General features: G+C 43.3%; 1 protein-coding gene and 1 pseudogene across 1 annotated transcript in view; one reads left to right on the top strand and one right to left on the bottom strand.

The window, feature by feature from the left end:
• Positions 1-7,780, top strand: part of AHI1 (Abelson helper integration site 1) — a 188,393-nt gene extending 180,613 nt beyond the window's left edge. The window contains exon 27 of the transcript XR_004422643.1: positions 6,039-7,780. The gene's annotated coding sequence lies outside the window, so the exon portion shown is untranslated. The remainder of the gene's footprint in view (positions 1-6,038) is intronic.
• A 12,208-nt stretch (positions 7,781-19,988) lies between these two features.
• On the bottom strand, positions 19,989-20,665 carry LOC117020444 (NADH dehydrogenase [ubiquinone] 1 beta subcomplex subunit 5, mitochondrial-like; annotated as a pseudogene).
• Positions 20,666-22,607: the final 1,942 nt, after the last annotated feature.

Below are 22,607 nucleotides of genomic sequence, written 5' to 3'. Positions count from 1 at the left end.
AACCTAGCATGGACTTGTTTCAAAGGCCATGTCAAGGCCAAAGACACAGAGAGGGAAGCTTCTTGGGCACGTGTAATAATTGGAAATATATTGACTCTCAAAAGAAGTGTCAGAGTTGTCTGCATGTCACTTTTTCCATTCAGAAGTCAAACCATTGCTCCTTGGCTGTTAGAGTTATTGAGGTCATGCTCTGTGCCCATGTTACAGTGCATTCCAGGCATTGAAATTATCAAGAATGTTCACCTGTATGGTTTCTTGTGCTAAGAGGAGGTGATTTATAATGTACCTACCAGAACATGAAACCATCTGATCCACAGTGCTGTCACTTCATTCAAATCTCCTTCCCTCAGCTCGGAACCCTGGTGCGAGCACAGAGAGATGAGGGGTCCACCCCAAGGCTCTGGAACCTTCCTCCGAAGTACTAACTCCTAATCAGCAGTAACAAACTTCCCTTCTCACCAGGACGTCTCACTGCTTAGGAGGTAATCACTCCTGTGCACTGTTCAACTCTTAGGGAGTTTCTGAGCGCTCTGCATGCAACCCCCGTGATGTTCACCCCTTCATTTGGTATAGATTGCCGCATCCCAATCTGATCCCTCAATTCATTCCTCCATGCAAGTTCCAATTACTGCCAGAGAGCACCATGCTGATGGCCTGTCTGTCCGGACTCTACAACAACTCAGTCCCTCCCGGGGGACTGCCCAAATGACTACTGTCCTTCTGCACAACTATGAAAAGTAACTCCACATGTGATACAGTGGGAGTCACTGGGAGAGAAATAAACCAGAACAAGTGAGATGAGTCTGCCCAGTTCACCATCTCTGGAAGTTTGAAAACTGGACTGCCTGACAGTGTCTCTTCTCTCTGCTGCTTACCCTCCAAAATAACTTGCTTGATGGTGATGGAAAAAAGCTGAAGGCAAACAGGAATTGGTTTTCTAGGTCAGGTACTTTAAGACTTACTGAACACCAAGCAAATCCAATGCATAATGTAACCCCCATTCTAGAGGAGTGTCTGTCACATGCCATCTGGGTGTTGATCCATGCAAAAGGACTGCTTCAGCCATGGCAAACAAGCTGGAGAAGCCTAGAGATAGTTTTTCAAAACTTTTGTCTGAAATTGTTTCGTTCCTTCTCTCATGGAAGGTAGCATTGGTTCAAAGTCCTGTTGCCACTCATTTGAGTTGAATTACTGTAGAACAGACAGAAGTGTTGGACTTGTTTTCTAAACCATGAGACTTGACTGGTTCATCTAGGAGAAAAAAGGGTTAAGTCCTCTGGGTAAAACATTGTCAATCACTAGTGACTGCCACTGAGATGAAAAACAAGCTGCACCTGTACATGGGCAATTTAAGAGATTCTGGTCAGCTATTTTTCTCTGGTGCTTTGTTCTGCCAGCTGCCTCTGTGCTTTGGATGCAGGTGGAAGCATGGACTTTGCTATCTATAAAAAAATTTAATGGTGAAGATCAACTTCCGCTTCACCTCCCCAGGGATCAAAGTTTGGGGGCTTTTTTTTTTTTCCCTGAAAGACAAGTAGAGCAAAGCTCAGATCAGACAATGGGTATGTTGTGGAGATGCCCATTCTTCCCAGAAGAGTAGCAGGAGATCTTTGATGGGTTATGTTTTTTCTTCCCCATTTGAAGGAAATAACGGAAGCAGGGAGATGCCTCCACAGGATGAGGTGAAGCATCTGGCAAGAGGAGGGCTGGAGAAGGCCAGCTGGGGAGCCTCATTACTGCCACTGCACTGACAGCCACCATGGCGAGCCTGGTGGGGAGCAGCTGAAGATGACATGGCAGTGACAGGCTCAGTGCCTCGGAATGGGAGGGATGCCCGTCCATACAGCTTCATCTCCGTGGAAGAGCAGTGTCACAAAGTTTATATCTGGTCAGATGACTTTTCATTACACAGTCAATGACCAGTAAAATGTGTAGGTGGAAAAGACACTTAACCATCAGACACTCCAGATTAACTGGTACAAGAAAGTCTTAAGTGACGTGCCTCACTGGTGACACTATCAAAGTTCTTGTATTAATTTTAACGAACATTTATTGTCTATCGTGTGCCAGGACTAAATTAGTTATTGGACATAGAGTGGTTTGGAGCTGAACGGTGTCTTCCTAAAGTGTATATATGTTGAAGTCCTAACCCCCGGCACATCGGAATGTGACTGGATTTAAAGATAGGGCCTTTAAAGAGGTAATTAAGTTAAAAGAAGGCCATTAGGGTGGGTGCCAATCCAATCTGAATGTATCTTCATAAGAGAAGAAGACACTTGGACACACAGAGACACCAGGGGCTCATCACAGAGAAAACCCAAGGGAGGACCCAGCAGGAAGGCAGCCATCCACAAGCCAAGGAGAGGGGCCTCAGAAGAAACCAAACATGCTGACACCTTGACCTTGGACATCCAGCCTCCAAAACTGAAAAAATACATTCTGTTGCTTAAGCCACCTAGCCTGTGGTGTTGTTATGGCAGCTCTAGCAAAAGGTTTCAGTGGTGAACGAGACAAAGAACTTGTCCTCAGTGAATTGACCAGCTATTGAAGAACTCACAATTTCATGTCCATTTAAGCAAAGGAATAAAGGAGGTGACTAATGGCACTTTTAAACATTGTCTAGACAGCCAGAGTTAGTTGAACCAGGACCAGGAATTCCAGCTAATCTTTGGATGTATTACATTATGGCACATGTGACTGTTAACCTTTATATTTGAATTAAGGGTTAAACAGGGTTATCACTCTGCTTCAATACGAGAAAGCCAGAAATCCTGTACTGATCATGTGGCGGGGGAGGGAGGAAACCTAACAGATCTGACCTAAAAGGTTAAATGGAAAAGAACTGTGTGGGTAAATGTGTATCACATGCAGACACATCACAAATGTGTGGGCTTCAACATTACCAGTAGAAGCAAAGGAAACCTGTTTATTTTTATAATCACTCCGCAGGTGCTTATTTTAGATTCTTTTCTTGAAAGTTTTTAGTTATTTATTTTCAACCTCACTGCCCTATACTTACTGCCTCAAAGGAAGCGTAACATAAGACAAAAAACACTGAAGTTGCTATCCGGAGTTCAACAGGTTAAAACAGAGCTGAAAATAGCTGCTAGGCATGTCATATGGTTGGCTGACTATTTAATCCTCTGATATGTAAGAGAAAATGGAAAAGTGGTCTAGTCTGAATATCTTCCAACTGTCCGTGAGGTATTACTGTCCTTGGGATTTTTGAGAATGGTCCCTGGGAAACCAAGCTCAGTATTCCCAAAGAAAAGTATAAAGTTCTTGTGTGCTGTCTGGATAAAAGTGTAACAGAATGTGTAACTCTTGTTGTGTACAAGGTATGCTCATTCTTTGTTCAGATAATGTGATTCTGCCCAAACAGGCAGGGTCCCCTGTGTGTGTGGCAATGGAAGTGGGTAGGGCCTAAAATAAAGGGAGAAGCCACTTACTGGGACTGTAAAATCTCCACTCCACCCCTGAGGGAGGTGAGGAGACCTGAGGCTGGAACCCAGAATGAAGAACAAGTGAAAAGGACCTATGCAGGGGGCAAGTTAAAATCTCCTCCTTGGTCTTAAGTAGGGTTGCCAGGTAAAATAGGAGTTTCCCAATCAAATTTGAATTTCAGATAAACAACAAATCATTTTTAGTATAAATATGTCGCATGCAGCATGTGGAGCATGCAATAGTCAAGATGTACTTATACTAAAAGATTATTTCTTATTTGTCTGAAATTCAAATTTAATTGGGTACCCTGTATTTGCTAGATCTGTCAATTTTATCTTAATGGCAGATGCCAGCGTTGGTGTGGAAAGGAAGTAAAATCTGTTCCCTGTTTGTGGAGATGGGCCTAGAGCTGAGTCATGACCTCTGTGCAACTGTACCCATCTTTCGTGCTTGTATCTGAGCATGCGGTATCAGAGCCAGCAGCAAACGATACAGCGTAAATAAACCTGACAGCATACTCTTCTTGCATTCTCTTGGCTCTCCTGTCTTTTCTACTCCCTTCGCACTTAATGAGGTCTCGTAGAATTCCCAGCCTATCTCAACTGCTAAGGAGACAAACCTAACGAAAAGATTCAGGGACATCTTATGGAAGAGCATCAAAAGCAAACCTCAGTCCCCCAGGGGACAGCAGGTGCTGAAATCAAGGACACAAACTTTGAGTCATCCCTGGGACTTGTTTTATGGAGGGAGGCAAATGTGTCTCTCAGGTGTGAAGAAATCACCCAGAAAAGGCTACCTGGCTCTGCTGTAGCTGCTCCCTCCATTTTCAGTCAAGGAATTCCTAAATTCATCAACCAGTATTTATGGAGGACCTACCTTGGGCTAAGCACCGTGTCAGTCTGGGAATGTAACAACCCCAGGCATTGCTGTTACCCCAGGGAGCCTCTGGTCGGGATCTCGATGATGCTTTTCGTCTCAGCCCTGGCCCCTTGCTGTCCAGCTGGCCATGTTCATTGCCTTACTCAGGCTCATTCAGTCACAATTACTCCTCTTCAGTATCGGGAACCAAGGAGCGCATTACAGACGCTCATATTGTGCTTGGGTTCTCTTTAATAACACATCACATAAAGCCTGGAGGTCTTTATTTTCATTCCAACTGGGTCACACACAGAGCAGCTCAGCTTTCACCGCACCCTAAGGCCCATCCGGGTTCCTGGACACCATGTCCAGGGTGTCCCCCACTTCCTCTCACTCTCCATGATCATGAAACATTGCCCTGTTTCATGATCCTCACTGCACATATCGCTATCTGGAACTGTTTCCTCTGTTTATGTGTGTGTGTGTTTATCATATCTTCCTAAATTAAAAAATACCACGAAAGAAGTGAACTCATCTTTAATTCACCGTTGTACCTGCAAAGCCTAGAAGAGTACCAGATCCTGGTAGACACTTAACAAATATTTATTTAATGGATGAAAAACGGAACGAATGAGGAGCAAACAACCAAATCACCGGTCCCAGATAACTTGTGACACGTGTAGGATGGATCTCATGCACTGGTGCCTGGCTGCATTTGGAAGATGTCAACTGTGTCTTCTGAGGACGCTGAGCATGTGCTGTGTTTTCTCAGGGGGTGTCTGTTTCTGTACCTGTCTTCCTTATCGCGGTCGGAGGCACCAGCTGCTCATCCATACTGCAAACCTGGGAATCAACTTAGTCTCCTCTTGTCTTTCCCTCCGTCCACACTGAAACTGCAACCGAGTTTTATTTTTTTCTACCTCAGTAGTGATGGGTCTAGTGAACCTGCTCTCTACTTCCTGCCCCACCTCTTCCAAGTATATTAGCCAAGGTTCTCTAGAGGAACAGAACTAATCGGATCAATAGTGTGTGTGTGTGTGTGTGTGTATGTGTGTGTGCACGCATCTGTGTGTAAGAGACTGTCACATGTCCAGAAATGTTTGAAAGAACCCAATTTCCTACATTATGTCCCTTTCTGGTTGAAATACCCAGAGAGGGGTGTGTGTGTGTGTGTGTGTGTGTGTGTGTGTGTGTGTGTGTTATAGAGAGATTTATTTTAAGGGATTGGCTCAAACAATTGTGGAGGCAGAATTCCTTCCTCTTCTGGGGACTTCAGTCTTTCCTCTTAAAGCCTTTAACCAATTAGAGGAGGCCACTGACGTTATGGAGGGTAAACTGTGTTAGTCAAAGATTTAAATGTTAATCACATCTGAAAAATACTTCCACAGCAACATCTAGACTGGTGTTTGACCAAACAACTGGGCACCACAGCCTTGCCAACTTGGCACATAAAATTAACTGTCACAGATGCCCTCCTACCTCCTTCCCAACCTCCTCCACTACGCCATCAGTACTTTACAGGATGGAAAGCTAAACACTGTATTTCCAAGACTCCCTTGCAGCTAGGATTCTTAAGCATGCCATGGCTTGGGTGAGGCACATAAGGTACCTCAGACACAAAATTTAAAGGTGGGTCGACACACGCAGTAAGAAAGATAAATAGTGTTAATGGAGTATGTTTAAAAATTAAAATGCAATGCAGTGTTACAGGTGTTTCCTTTTGCCTTTGTTTCCAGTATGACCTGGCATGGCACTACGTTCTTCATGTGATCGGTTTCCACTAATAGGATGCGTTCATGTGAAATTTGGAAGCAGAAATGAGATGGAAGATAATGTTTCTGTGCTGGTTGCTGCTGGCCAGCACCGTTGTGCTCCAAAGTCCAGTCACTTGCTGCGATGAGAATGGCGAGTGTGAGCTGGCGCATACGCATTTTGCTGTCACAGACGGAGTAGGCACAGCATAGCTCTGGAGCCACTGTTTGCAGGGACAGGAGCGTCTGTCACAGGTAGGGCAGGCTCTTGCTGAAATCAACAGTGCGAAATGTGGCCTTTAGATTCCCCACTTTTCTTATTCCCAAATGGGCCACTCTACAATGTTGTTTCTTCCTGGAGGTTCACCTAGAGTCTGCTTCTCATGTCCTTGCAAAAAAGGTTTAAAAAAACTCAGTTCCCTATATTATGTCCCTTTCTGGTTGAAATACCCAGAGAGCTCACTGTTTCCTGCACCTGAACCCCAACCAGTGCCTTCATCTCTCTCATATTCATCTTATCCTTTCCAACCCTACCAGTCTGCCCTTATTCAGGCCCTCTTTTTAATCTCTCCCCTGCCCTCTCTAATATGGTTTCCAGATGAGCATCAACTCACGCTCTTTATACATTTATTTTTTCTCTGTTCTTTACTCTCCACTCAGAATTGTCCTCTTCCCTGTGGGTTCACATTTTCCCATGTAGAGTTAGTCTTTTCCCAAAGAGTTAGGTAACATTAGCACATCCTGTGGGAAATTCAATGCCAAATATCCAATATGGAAAGTCTATAGAATTTCTTTAAATTCTCAAGAAGCTTACATCCATTTTCTACCTTCTGTTTCCATTGAATTCTTCATTTCTTGATTTCACACATTCTGCATATTCTCATAAAGCCTTTTTATGCATAGAAGACCTACTGAACAGCTGCATACAAACTCTTTAAAAAAAAAAAAAGTACTGTATCTTCTCTGCCATGCAACTCAGTATACCCTGATTTCATCCTTTCTTGTCTATTCACTGCCCCTCACTCTCTCAGAGAGAAAAGACAATTCTTTAATTTTCCAATGCACTTCATTTCTTCCACCCTGTTACAGACCTTGTCTTATCTTGCCACATCCAATTGTCCAATCAAGGCTTTCTTCCTATACAATGACACTACTTCTCAAAGAAGACTTCTTCTAGAGCTCAGTTTGGGAATATGAGCTGACAAGAGCTAAATTACTCTGCATAATTGTATCGAGGCCCTGGGAGTCCATGGGAGCAATCTGGGAGAAGAGGGGGCGCATGAAAATGGCTGGAAGCCAGGACACTCCACGAGGTGGTCTGGCCAATGAAAATTCCCAGGGAAATGAGGAAAGGACTTTCAAGGACAAACGTGTCTCACATGGACTTAAAGTGCTGGAGAACATGTAGTGTTTAGGAGCACAGGCTGTCCCTGCCTATTCAGCTCCACCGCTAACCAGCTCTGTGATTGGGAAGTTCCTTCATCTCATTTAGCTTCAATTTCTTCTTTGACAAATGGGATAATAACTGTTTTTTAAAAAGTCTATTTCCAATGACTACAGACGGATCAAATAAGATAATAGATGAAAAAGGTCTTAAAAAACAAGCCCATTGGAAACGTTGGCTAGGATATTGACACAAACAACAAATCTGGGCAGATGCTGTTACTGTTGTCTCGTAAATCATTCTTGTCTCCACAAATCTTCAATTAAAACTCTATCGGTTTGTTTAAAAAAATATTTCAAATGTTAATGACTGATGCCCCATTCTGGTTCAAGTAGTAATGAAAACAGGGGCAAGCAAATCCATAACCGCACCTAATGGACACAAGTATGCAAGCTCGTTGAGGAATAACCCAAACCTTTGGCCTTCCTGAGGCTGGGGATGGAGGACTGAGTCAAGTGCTCCCAGATCTTTGAATCGTCCCTATTGAGGTGGCTACTGTATGGCAGGGAGGCTGCCTGTGGGGACAGAGCCCCAAAAAGCAGTTTCCAGGCTCTCGGCCTCACATAGAAAGGTGCTGGCACAGGTAGTAAATGGCCATCGACTGTGATCAAATGGCCAGCAGCTGTGGCTAGTTGGCCGTCAGCTGTAACCGTGAGCCATTGGGCACTAATATAACTGCCGTGGCTACGCTAGCAGAAGATGGGGGCTGGCAGGAGGATGGTGGCTGGGCCTGCGGGCGGGGCGGTGGGGGTTGAGAATTGTGTTGCTCCTGGTTCCTGTGTCTCCAACCCAGCCGCCAGCGAGAGTATAGTGGTGTGACTCCCCTACTTATGGCTCCGTGGGTGTTCCTTTTTGGCCTCGCCATGTCCTGCGTTCTTATGTGGGGAGCGGGAGCTGAGACCCCGCCAGACGCCCCGCAAGACACTTGGCGTAGTCAGCAGGATCCCCTGCACTACACTGCCTTTCCCCATTTCTGGTCATTGTCACTGACAGCCCTGCTGCTTTGAGAAGGATTCTGAAGTCCTCCCCAAGCTCAACTTGAGCTTGTAGGGCCCTGACTGATTAAGGAACTTTGTCCTGACCCAGAAATGTTCTACATCTGGGGTCAGCAAGCTATAGCCCAGGGGCCAATTCAGCTCACCACCTGTTTTTGTATGACCCATGAGCTAAGAGTGCTTTTTACGTTGTCAAATGATTGAGAATCTTTTTTAAAGAATACTCTGTCATAACGTATGAAAGTGATATGAAATTCAAATTTCACTGTCCATAAATAAAGTTTTAAATTTGGTCAATAAAAAAAGTAGTAGAAACACTATTTTTCATTATTGTTACATAATATTCTAGATGTTATCTTTTGGCCCATAAAGCCTAAAATATTTATTATCTGGCTCTTTACAGAAAAAGTCTGCCACCCCTGGTTTATGTGATTCAGAGAAGTCAAGTGTGTTTCTTCTTCGTCTCACCCTCAAGGCTGTGCGTATTGTTTTTCACTTGATTTTATCATATAAAAAATGTGCGTGGGAGCCCAAGAGGCCTATGGATTGATTTCCTTTCTTTTGGTAGAAAAAAATTTTTTTAATTATCCCTTAGTGACAAGCTTGTGGTAATTCAGTAAAGTACAAGCCCAACTGATTTTTTTTTCTTTTATCAAATACTTAAAATGAGTAAGTAGCTCTCTCATCCTCCTCTGCTTTAATGACATATAAGCTTTAAAAGTATAAGATAGGCCCACGTCACTCTCCTGGTACAGTGTTTATTCTGTTTTCATGATGACTGCCAGGTCTAATTTACCTGTTTTATTCTTCTATTTGGGGAAAAAAAAAAAAAAAAAAGATGTTTTTCTGCCCACTACCACCCACCTCTCCTCACTGACTAACGGCAGACACCTGAAGAGGATTTGCTTTCTTAGTGAGATGTAGGACTTGGATACTGTGTCTGCCAGATGACTGCAGTGCTTTCAGGCCTTGCCCATCTTCCCCACCCCAGGAAACTAGGTGCCTTTTCCTTCTCCTTGAACCACTGAGTGCCCTTTCTCCAGGAAAAAAAACACACAAAAAAACTGTGTGAACTTTGAATTGTTTCGATGTAATAAAGTCCCTGATAATTACATTATAATATCAATGCAGCTTATCTTTGTTTCTGATTGATCTTCAGTTGGCACTGACTCCGAAAACTTTCTCTTTCTCACCCTGTCTGTCAAGCACTGCAGTTAATGATCTGTTAACAACTGCATAAGCACTTTAATGGAGTTGCCTTTTTAAAAAAGGAGCCTGTGGAGATCTTTCAGAGGAGAGAAGAATCCTTTACAAAGTGAATCATCCTACCTTTATTATATGTTCTGAGGATTTTGATTTTCTTCTTCAGATTTTCTTAGGGTTTGCACAACCGTAACAATATTCTTTCTTTTCTGAAAATTTGTTTCCTGAAGCCTATTTACTTATTTACCAACCATTTACTTTTATTTTTCTTAATTGGTTTTATACAGCAATATAAGCTCCTTGTGACAAGTCAAACAATAGAGTTAATAAAGGAAATCACTCTTCCTGCACCCTCCAATCTCGGCCGCTGGGTTAACTAAGGATTGCACTTACAATTGCTTCCATCCGCTTTGCTGTATTCAGCTAGGCAAAAACAAATGTAAAGAGTTATTTTTCTACCTTTTACAAAAAAGAAAAATAGGGTGTACCATGCATGTCACTCTGAGATTATAATCAGTATGAGTACATATAATTCATTCTTCTTAGTAGTTGCGATGTTATTCCACGGTAGAGCTCTTGATGTCTCTGTTGATAGACTTTCAATTAAACAAACATTTACCTTGCACAAAATAAATGCTAGACATTTCGGTTAACGCTGGGGAGAGAAAAAAATGAATGACACATCACCTCTGATGAAGTCAAGTTCCTATGGGGGAGATTAAACAAATGATTTCATGTGAACATGAAGTACTATGAGTGCACAGTTATACAGAGAAGGGACAGTGAACTTGGGGGATTCAGATTCATCTGGGGATGAAATCGACAGATAAGGGGACAAGGCACGGATTAAGAGAACAGCATGTGCAAAGCCAAGGAAGCTTGATGGAACACAGTACCCTCAGGAAACTGACTAATGCACCGTGTGGAGCAGCTATAAAAGGGCAGAATGATATGTTGGCACAGAAGTGAATGGACTTGTATGCCGAACTAGAGTCTGAACTCATCCAGTGGGAGGAGAGTATAAAGGAGACATATAAGGGGTTTAAGCAGAACAAAATCTTGTTTTTTAGAAAGTTATCTGGAGAGCATCTGGAGGATGAATTTGTGAGAAAAGACTAGATGTAACAGATGACAAGAAACAACTGACATACGGTAGTTGAGTCAAGAGAGGATGATGGACTGAATGAAGCAGGGCATTGGCTGAAAAATAGAAGGGGGGATTGGAATTAGCTTTTTGAGGGGACCCCAGTAGTAGGACCTGTGAATAGACTGCAGGAAGGCTTTTAGCTTGGCCAATCAGAGGGACCCTTTGAAGAAAACACAAAGTGGGGCAGGTCTGCCCAGGAAAGGTGATGACTTCTGTTTTGTATATGTTGAGTTTGAGGTGCCTATGGAAACATCTTGGGCTCTTTGAACATTTTCCAAATACGTGGCAATAATGGCCCTCCTGAAGTACTTCATTTAACTTTGTGGTAGGTTTTCCCCATTCACAGAGAAAAAGGAATGAAATGACTCAGTCGGGTTTCAACCACGAACTCCAATCTCAGGAGGTGGGAGCTACAAAGCAGCAGGGACTCTGCTAGCACATGCAGTGCCTCCAAGTGAATCCACAAAGGGCCTCTTCCAGCTGACAAACTGCAAACATGAGACCCTCTGGGTAAACCAGTAAATAAATGGTCTCCTTCCACTGGACATAGTTAGGAGAGAGGGCATGGTTAGGAGAGTGGACAGTGGGTAAGATTCCATCATGCCAGCTCCATGAGTCAAGCACTTGTGTGCAGCTCCCAATCTGCATAACCATAGGAGGAAGCCCCAAAGGCAGCCTGTCCCCAGTGAGTATTTCTTTAGGAGTGACCACGGTCACCAGAGACCTCCTAATTTCCCAATCCAACTCATACTTATCATTCCACATCTTATTTCATTCTGTAAACACAAGACAGTTTGGCATGTTGGATGCCAAAGATACCATAAGGAGCTAGATTTTCCCTCAAGGTACTCTTGGCCCAGTTTGGGGGTTGTCTGAAGTGACAACCCCCAAATCCCATTACCACACAATGAAGGCTTTCATATTGATAGGTACAAAGTATAGCAGTGTGACTGTGGGGACAGAGTCTCAGAGACCAGTTTCCAGGCTCTCGGCCTCACATGGAAAGGTGCTGGCACGGTTATTAGATGGCCATCAGCTGTAATCAGATGGCCATCCACTGTGGCTGGGTGGCCATCAGCTGTTACCGGTTAGCCATTAGCCACTAATATAACTGGCGTGGCTACGGTAGGGGGTTGGTTGGTTGGTTGGTAGGGAAGCGGACGGCGGATTGCGGCTGGCAAGTGGGGTTAGCAAGCGTGGATGGCGGGTTGCAAATCCACTCCTGTGTCTCGCCTGGCTGTCAGCGAGACTGGGGTACAGGAAGACCCCTCATTGGGGTACTGGAGGATGTTTGCTTTTGGGTCTCAATCAGCCACCATCGAGAATATAATGGTATGACTCTTCTATCTAGGGCTCCATGGTTGTTCCTTTTTGGCCTCACCATATCCTGCATTCTTGTGCGGGGAGCAGGAGCTGAGTCCCTGCATGACAGTGACAAAAGGAAAAACTTTGGGTGGAGTTACAGAAAGCTTCAGGGAGCAAAAAATTCTTCTGAGGTCAACAGGACTCCCCCAGGTGGACAGGGTGCCCAGAGGGATCTTCCTTCCACAGAGTGGAAAGCCGTGGTTTCATTCACTGTCAGGGAGCTGGCTCCATGAGAATCACTTGGAAAGAATCACTTTTAATGTTGTAGCAAGGGAGATATTCACAATTTAAAACATCTGACAATGTAGAGAAAACTACAGGCATTTATTAAACAACAAACATTTATTTCTCATAGTTCTACAGGCTGGGATGTGTAAGATCAAGGTGTCAACGGATTTATTTCCTGGTGATTCCCTCTTCCTGGTTTGTAGATGACTGCCTTCTTGCCGTATTCTCACATGGAAGAGACAGAGAACTCTGGTCTTTCCTCTCCTTACAAGGGCACTGATTCCATCATGGGAACCCGATCCTCACAACCGCATCTAACCCTGATCACCTCCCAAAGGCCCCACCTCCAAATGTTCATTACATTAGGGGATAGAGTTTCAACATACAAATTTGGGGAAACACAAACTTTCAGTTGATAGCAGGAAGGAACTTGAAACTGGGGGAGAGGAGGGACAAAAAGATGGGGAAAAGGATCTCTGGGGCAGGGGGCGGATAAGGTCAGGGCATAAGGACAGTGATAAACACCCGGTTACTTCTCTAATGGTGGGAAGGGCCAAGTCATTTTAGGAGCAGTGGTGCCTGATATTGAATATTACCTTGTTTCCTAGTTTTCTTTGTCTTCAGTGTTTCCCATTCATTAGTTAAGACTTATTATCCACTAGTTAGTCAGTCTGGTGGTCGTGGTGGTGCCCTGAGAAAGAAGGATGAGATCAAGTGAGAAAAAGGACAGGGAGACTGTCACACTGATCAAAGGAAAAAGTTGAAGGCAGGAGATCTGATTTGGGGTAATGGAAAGAGGAAAAAATGAGGAAAGTCTGAGGAACTTCTCCCCTTTAGCCCAGGAATCCTCAGAGGCATTTAGGAGGGAAACGAAATTCCTTTGAAAATACATATCATAGAAGCTTGAGTTCTTTCATGTGGTTGGAGTTACAGTAAGTCCTCATTTAACGTTGTCCACAGGTTCTGCAACTTTAAGTGAAACGACGTATAAGTAAACCAATTTTGCCATAGTCTAATTGTGGGGACAGAGCCAGGAGTGCAGTTTCCAGGCTCTCGCCCTCACGTGGAAAGGTGCTCACTAAGGTAGTAAATGGCCAGCAACTGTGATTGGATGGCCATCAGCTGTGGCTAGTTGGCCGTCAGCTGTAACCAGTGAGCCATTGGCCAATAATATAACTGCCGTGGCTACGCTAGCAGAAAATGGGGGCTAGCAAGAAAATGGGGGCTGGCAAGCGCAGATTGTGGATTGCGGATTGCAGAGAGGCGGATGCCGCCAGCGAGAATATAGTGGTGTGACTCCCCTATCTATGGCTTCTTGGGTGTTCCTTTTTGGCCTCACCATGTCCTGCGTTCTTATGTGGGGAGTGGGAGCAGAGACGCCGCCTGACACCCTGCATGACACTAATTGATACAAATAAAATTTAAGTTCCTATGGTATCTCAACGTTATAATGAAATAACTTTGAACAAAATGGCATTGAGGATGGCACGCTTCTGTATTCCTCTGATTCCAAAAAGCTGGAGCACTTGAAAAGTAAAATATTAATTTTCAGACAGACACAGATTTCCTTTCTGTGTCTGTCTGCCCCTGAGAATTCTGTTTCTGAAGGTTTGGGATAGAGTCACATCCAGCTGGTTTTGTTGCCACCAGGCTTGGGGACCGCTGCCATGGGCTATAAGGACGAGGAGAGTTTCAAGGAAGTGCTTTTTGTTTTAGAAAGCTCACATTGGTGGCAAGGTGGTGGTGGGTTGACAGGGCAGAGATTGGGATGGGTGGCCCATTCATGAAAAATGGTGACGGCCTGAGCTAGGGGTCCTCCTGAGGCTTCCTGCAGGTACACACCTCTCACAGAGCCTGTCATCCATCCGGCCATTTTGTCATCCTCGTCTCCCTCACAGTAAGCATTCTCCACAGCAGCAAAATCTCTTTCCCTTGTAATTCCCAACCCTTGCTGTTGAAGGATGTTAAAAACCAGTGAGTCTGTCTTTCTTCAGGACGCCATCCCTGGAAGACAAGGACAGAGCCAAAGCCAAGCAGACCTTCTCCTGGCTTTGGACCCTTGCTTGCTTCTAGCTTCTATATCTTATCAGAAAGTCAGGAAGTTGCTGGGGTGGCTGGATGGCTCAGTTTGTTAGAGCACGAGCTCTCAGCAACAAGGTTGCTGGTTCAATTCCCGCATGGGATGATTGGGCTGCGCCCCGTACAACTAAAGATTGAAAATGGTGACTGGATTGGAGCTGGGGCTGCGCCCATCACAGCTAGATTGAAAGGACAATGACTTGCAGCTGATGGGCCCTGGAGAAACACACTTTCCTCCAGTAGTCCCCAATAAAATTAAAAAAAAAAAAAAAAAAAGGAAGTTGCCAAAGCAAATACCTCTTTTTTACATTAGGGAGGCACAACTTGAGTTTCAAAAGAGGAGCCTGGGTCCTTCCCATTTGAAGTGCCCCAATATTTCCCTCCTTTTCAGTATAACGCTGAAAAGAAATGTGGATGTTTCTATGCTTACAAAATGATATTTTAAATGTGTACTTAATTAAAGCTGAGAACAGGCAAACACCATTAGTGGTTTTTTTTCCCCTTGGAAATACCTCCTGTGCTCTAAATTTGAGGGACAAAATGTAACAATTACCTGGCATAGTAAAACGAATTGCCTCTAAACCTACTCAACCTCCACCCGCTGCACCTCCCTTTTTAATGTAAATGTGGGCACTACCAGGAAATAAGCCGGGCACAGTATTTGCTGTCCTCATATCGCCACTGTCTATTTGGAGTCTTAGGCAAACATGCCCCCAGCCATGGAACATGGCCTTGTGTGAGCACTGCAGCCTCTTCCATCAAGCGCCTCCTCTCTAAGTCGGATTAGCATCTCTCAAATTTATTGTAAGCTTTTGGAGTCAAAGTACAAAAGACACTGTACTGGAACTTGAAACAGTAAGTACCCTGCACAGAAAAAGCCTTCAATACATCATTCTCTTTCAAACATTAGGAGAAAACATATTTCAAGGGTCATCTCACTCTGTTCATGGACATGTTAACACTTACGTATAGACATGTTAACATATATGTGTATATATTCATATATAACATGAGGCTGTATACAGTATACATATATTCATATATTCATATATATTCATACATATATTCATACATATATTAATATATCACATGAGGCTATATCCACAGTTAGTGGATATATAAATGTGGAATTATTAAGAGTCTATAACCCTACTATCATATGAAGTAATACATGCATTACATATAAATACATGCCTCATAAAATAGACTATTGCACATCATGCTAACATTCATTCTATTAATAATTATATAGCATTCAAAATGCTAATTGTCATTTTTTTAGAGTCCAAGCATTTGTTTTGGAAGAACAAGGCCAGGGCTCATATTGTTCTAACAGTATGGCCAGCTGCTGCCTTTACCACAATGAGACCCATTGTTGGGTAAATGGAGCCCCTCAGGTGAATGTAATTATGCAAATCCTTCCCTAACTACCAGTACTCTCTTGGCCCTGTCCCCAGCGGCCTCCCACCAGTGGGAACACTGTCACATTTCATTACCGGAGGCCTGACTTGTTTGCCGGGAGTGCCCCTTCCACATCCTCGGCCCCGATGGCCAGGAAGAACCTGCTGCCGGCCCTGCCCCCACACGCCTGCGGGGCCCACGGAGGAGCTCACCAGAAGACGGAATCCTTTTCAGTAGTTGACACGTTTCTTCACTGTACATCAAACATTAAAAACACAACTTTAATTCACTAAGGTGGCCTTTACCCCTGATTCAAGGCCATCTTCACACAGGTAACTCTAATACCAGAGGCCAGAAAGGTGGGATGAAGTTCCTTTGTTAAAGATGCTGGAAGTTTTATAGATCATGGTGAAGTGTGTACACACACACACACACACACACACCATTATTCTTCATTCCCTCTGGAATAACCCAGTGAGGTGTTTGAACACTAGTGTCTCCCAATCCACAGATAGGAGAAAACAGAGTTACACTGCTTGTTTATTGACACAACTATAGACAAACCTAGAAATAGGGAATCTGGACAACAAGATCTCTTGAAAGTCCCCACTCATTTTTTTACATTAGTCACTCAGTGTGTAGGGGTCATTTTTTCCATATTTTTGGTGATTTCCCACAGTCACCAAAATAGAACTCTGCTGACAAGTCGGTCCCACGTAAATGTTGAGGGAACACAAACTTAAACTAACCTCTGTTTGCCTTCTAGAACTACCTCAAGGAAATAAGAATACAGTTTAATTATTATATATTATTAATGAACAATATTTCATTTCTCAACATTCTGTGCGTTGTACTCTTTGCTCAGTATTACCGATTAATAAGAGAATTAGAATGTAAAGTAAAATGTAATGACAGTGAACTAAATAATACTTTTCTGGAGAAAAGAAAATATCCAAAGGAGTTTAAAAACACAGAACCACTAATTAGAAAGTTTATTTACTTAAAATCTAACTCAACCTCAATATCAAAATGATCCTCGAATGAGATATTTAAAATCCCAGAGGCTCTGTGAAATTTTAATATCGTCAGAGAGACGGTAAGACAAGCTTTGGCTAGCAGTAGGAAAGGGTAGAGAAGAGGTCAAACTTACTGGAAAAGAACTCTCATAATTCAGAGCTGAGGACAGGCACGATGGAGATTATAAGGGAGGACACTCGCTTGTTCCTTTATTCACACAAAATCTGACTGTTATGGGATGGAATCGAAAGAAATGGGAAGGTATATTGGTACAAGTGAAGAGAGTCCTGTGTATTTTTAAGCTTTTCCTGGATCCTGCAGTTCCATTTTTAAAACAGAAAAAGAGATCTGGGCCCCGGTAATAAAATAAAGTTTTGCTGGCTCTTCCATATTGATCCAAGGGACCCTAGGTTTAGGTATATGAAGTAAGAATAAATTTATGCATTGGAGCCTGCTGCAACTATATTCAAGATTTGAAAAAGGGTGTGTATCACATGGGATATATAAGACAGATTTTCTAACTCCAGTGGTTAATCACATTATATTATTTTAAATTTTTCATTATTTTTAGCTGTCATTTGTTTAGTACTATCTATTGGCAATAAACTGTGCAGGCACTTTATTCATTCGAACATCTTTATTCCTCAAAACTATCACACGAGGGAGAAATTAGTATGTCCATTTTACAGAAGCGGAAACAGAGGCCCAGCTACATCAAGGAAGAAACATAAACAAGAAGGGAAATACGTGCGTCATGAAACAGGCCCTAAAGTGAAGCAAACCCTGGGGACTCCTGCGTCTCGTAGCCTCTTCTCTGATATTTCATCACGCAGAGCTTCACCTGAATGACTCTAGGCACAGGACATGGGAGCCTGGAAAGCCAGAGTATTAACTGTCAAGTTCCCAAGTAAAGACGGAAACTCATCAGCCTTTGTTGAAAAAGCAGCCAGTAAAGACTGCCAAGGTGTCGTCTCATGGGCACATCCTGCAGTCACTCCCTGGAAACTGAACTCTTTTGTCTAAAATTGCAACATTTATGTGGTCCTAAAGGTTTCTTAAAACCACTTTTAATTCTCTTTAATGTCATGATTCCATTTGGAAATTGTTCTTGTTTCCTAGAAGTACCTGGTATGTTATGAAATATGTACATGTACGATAAGGAAAATAACTAAAATAATGTAAAAAAGCACTTTTATAAAATAGATTGCCTCGATGAGGCAGGAAAGGAATTGCATCCAATATTCTGCATATAAAACACCATTTTTTGTCTTTATGACTGAATAAGTACGTGGATTTTTTTTCTAAAGATTTTTATTAAAAATATAGTTAGCGTACAATATTATATGAGTTTCAGGGGTACACCATAGTTATTCAACATTTAGATACCTAAAGAAGTGATCACCATGGTAAGTGCAGCAACCGTCTGACACCGTACCCCGCGTCACCATAGTATTGATGATATTCCCCATGCTGTACATCACATCCCCTGACTTTGTTTTATACCTGGGAAGTTAGACCACATGTTGCCCTTCAGCTTCCCCCTCCTTTTAATTTTCCAGTTACAGTTGACATTCAGTACTATTCTGTATTAATTTTAGGTGTACAGCATATGATTAGACATTTATATAATTTAAGAAGTGATCCCCCTGACTGGTTGTTCTAGTACCCACCTGGCATTATACATAGTCATTACTGTATTATTGACTACATTCCCTATGCTGTATTTTACATCCCCATGATTATTTTGTAACTACCAATGTGTACTTCTTAATCCCTTCACCTGTTTCACCCTGTCCCCCCAACCCCCTTCCATCTGTCACCCCAGTAAATCTGGTACCCATCTGACACCATATGTAGTTATAACAATATTATTGACTATATTCCTTATGCTATACCCTACATCCCCATGACTACTTTGTAACAACCAACTTGTACTTCTTAATTCTTTCCCCTTTTTCACACACCTCCTCAACCCCACCATCTGGTAGCCATCAAAATGTTCTCTGTATCTATGAGTCTGTTTCTGTTTGGTTTGTCTACTTTGTTCTTTAGATTACATATATAAGCGATACTACATTGCATATGTCTTTCTCTGTCTGACATACTTCGCTCAGCACAATACCCTCCAGGTCCATCCATGCCACCACAGATGCAAGAACCCATTCCCTTCCCTGGCTGAGCAACATTCCACTGTATATATGTACCACCTCCTCTTCATCCATTCTTCTATCAACAGGCGCCCAGGCTGCTTTCACATCTTGGCCATTGTAAACAGTGCTGCAATGAACATATGGATGTACACGTCTCCTGGAAGTAGCGTTTGGGTTTCTTCAGATAATTACCAGGAAGTGGTATTTCGGGGTCCTTCTTTGTCTCTTGTTATAGCCTTTGTTTTAAAGTCTATTTTGTCTGGTACAAGTATTGCTACTCCAGATTTTCTTGGTTTTTATTGTTTCCATTTTCAGGAAACATTTTTTTCCATCACTTTACTTTCAGTCTGTGTGTGTCTTTCAATCTGAAGTGAGTCTCTTGTAGGCAGCATATGTAAGGGCTTTGTTTTCTTATCCATTCACCTCTCCTATGTCTTTTGATTGGAGCATTTAATCCACTTACATTGAAAGCAATTGTTGATGGATACGTAATTATTGCCATTTTATTATTCATATTTTTTATCTTTCCCCCTCCCCCTCACCTTAAAGAAGTCCCTCTAACATTCCTTGTAATACTAGTTTGGTAGTGGTGAACTCCTTACCTTTTTCTTTTCTGGGAACCTCTTTATCTGTCCTTCAATTTTAAATGACAGCCTTGCTGGGTACAGTACCCTTTGTTGTAGGTCCTTGTTTATCATCACTTTGAATATTTCTTGCCAATCCATTCTGACCTGCAAAGTTTCTGTTGAGAAATCAGCTGATAGTCATATGGGAGCTCCCTTGTAGATAACTAACTGCTTTTCTCTTGTTGCTTTTAGGATTTTCTCTTTGTCTAACCTTTGCGATTTTATTTACTTTATTTATTTATTTATTTATTTTGAGAAACAGAGCAGTGGAAGCGGATCTTTTATTCACCACAGTGAGCAAAAATACAGAATATATTTATTAATTTATTTTCCCATAAAGAGAATATACTTTGTATTTAGAGAAATAAAAAGACTAGTTGTCAGGACTTGCTTTTGGAGCATGATCAATAAGCTCCTTATCAATGGTTGGATACTGATACCAGGGACCATCTCCTCTCGCACGCATTAGTCTTTGTACTTCCAGCTCCTGTAACCGCAATTCAGCCTTTTCAGCTTCAATTTGAAGGATAGCCATTGTTCTTTCATAATTCTTTTCAGGACTATCATATAAAGTTCGGGCAATCCATCTTGATATAGGATGCTTGAAATATTCCCATGTTCTGGGATATAGCCTTCTGGAATTTCTGCTAACTCAGCTTCACCGATGAATATATTCACCAGAGTTATGCCAATTACTACTGGAACCCCAGTCAACAAAACGTAGAATTTCAGTAAACTCAGAAAACGCTTGTCATAGAATCCAGAAGGTTTGATGATAAGCAATCTTTTCCCATGGTTTCCACTATGTCGCACAGGAGCCATAGTCTTCAGAACGCCTCACGTGAGGAAGCCCCCGAATCCGAGTCGAGTGCCAAGGCAACGGCCAGACAGAGCTGCCACCGCAGTGACCGAAACCCGCTGCAGTAAACTCATGGACGCCATGGCTACTGCGGCGACAGGAAGGGCTACCTTTGCCATTTTAATTATGATGTGTCTTGGTGTCATGCAGAGTGGCCTGCGGGGTCTCTGCTCCCGCTCCCCACATAAGAACGCAGGATATTGTGAGGCCAAAAAGGAACACCCACGGAGCCATAGATAGGGGAGTATACCACTATATTCTTGCTGGCGTCTGGGTTGGAGACACAGGAAGCAGGAGCCACAATATCTGCGAACTGCCGTCCACTTCTTTCTGCCAACCAACCTCACTTGCTACCTGCAATCTGCTGTGCTAACTGCAATCCGCGCTTGCAACCTCAGCCACCATCTTCTTGCTAGCCCCCATTCTGCTAGCATAGCCAAGGCAGTTATATTAGTGGTCAATGGCTCACTGTGGCCAACTAGCCACAGCTGATGGCCATCCAATCACAGTTGATGGCCATTTACTACCTGAGCCAGCACCTTTCCACGTGAGGCCGAGAGCCTGGAAACTGCACTCCTGGCTCTGTCCCCACACTTGGTGTGGGCCTGTTTAGGTTCATCTTGTTTGGGACTCTATGCACTTCCTGGGCTTGTGAGTCTACTTCCTTTGCTAAGTTAGGAAAGTTTTCAGTTATTATTTCTTCAAATAGATTCTCAATCCCTTGCTTTCTCTTTTCTCCTTCTGGTATCCCTATTATGCAAATGTTGTTACACTTGATGTCGTCCCAGAGTTCTGTTAACCTATCTTCATTTTTTTGGATTTTTTTTTTCTTTTTGCTGTTCCAATTGGGTGTTTTCTGCTACCTTGTCTTCCAAATTGCTGATTCGATCTTCTGCTTGTAGTCTGCCGGTGATTCCGTCTAATGCATTCTTCATTTCAGTATTGTATTTTTCACTTCTGACTGGTTCTCTTTTTATGGTTTCTATGTTCTTTTTATGTTCATTATCTCTTTGTTGAACTTCTCACTAAGTTCCTTGAGTATCCTTATAACCACTGTTTTGAACTCTCTCTCTCTCTCTCTCTCTCTCTCTCTGGTAGGTTGCTTGCCTCCATTTTGTTTAGTTCTTTTTTTGGAGTTTTCTCCTGTTCTTTCATTTGGGATGTATTTCTTTGTTTCCTCATTTTGGTTGCTTCTCTGTTTCTGTGTATTTAGTAAGACTGCTATGTCTCCCAGTCTTGCCAGGTGGCCTTATGTAGTAGGTGTCCTATGGGGCCTAGTCTTCCTGGTCACCTGAGCTGGGTGATCCAGCAGTGTCCCTTGTATGGGTTGTGTGTGCCCTCTTGTTATAATTGAACCTTGACTGCTGTTGGTATGTCAATGGGTGGTATTAACCCTCAAGATGACTAGCTCTGGGGTTTGGCCACATCCACAACATATGGGCTGCTGTGTGGGGGGCTTATCCCAGGGAGCAGGATTACTCCCAGCAGGCTCTGGTGCCTGTTGAGACCACCCTTTGTGTGTGCTGATTGTGGGGCTAATTCGGTGGTGTTCTGCTGTGGTCTGAAGCCAACCTCCAAGAATGTTGGTTCTGGGGCCTGCTGGGAGGGGCTCCAGTGCAGGCCCAGGTCAACTACAGTCTATGACTGGCCGGAGAGTAACTGGTAGGAGAGACAAAGTGATCCACATTTGGTGGCTGCCTTTGCTGTACCTGGAGGTGTGTAGGAGAGGCCACACTGCGAACGGAGGACAGCTGCCACCAGTACCGGGTCTGGGGTAGGTCTGCAAAAAGCCAGGACACTCTGAGGCCTGCTGCCACCGGCTGACTTCCATAAGGTTCAGCTCCTGATGAAGCCTCCTGTGGTTCGCAAATTGAGTGAGGCAGGGTCTCAGTGAGTCAGCAGTGTGGAGCCTCGGAGCTCACCAGGCCAATCAGATTCAGATTTGACTTGTGGGGGCGGGATCAACACAGGAAAGATGGTGCCCACCTGCTGGCTGCACAGGAGAAGGGCCCCTTGTAGGAAAAAATGGGGACTGTCCCG

This window comes from Rhinolophus ferrumequinum, chromosome 3 (genome assembly GCF_004115265.2).
Source record: "Rhinolophus ferrumequinum isolate MPI-CBG mRhiFer1 chromosome 3, mRhiFer1_v1.p, whole genome shotgun sequence".
Classification (NCBI taxonomy): domain Eukaryota; kingdom Metazoa; phylum Chordata; class Mammalia; order Chiroptera; family Rhinolophidae; genus Rhinolophus; species Rhinolophus ferrumequinum.
Note: the sequence above shows the minus strand (reverse complement) of the source record. Positions and strands in the feature narration are given on the sequence as shown.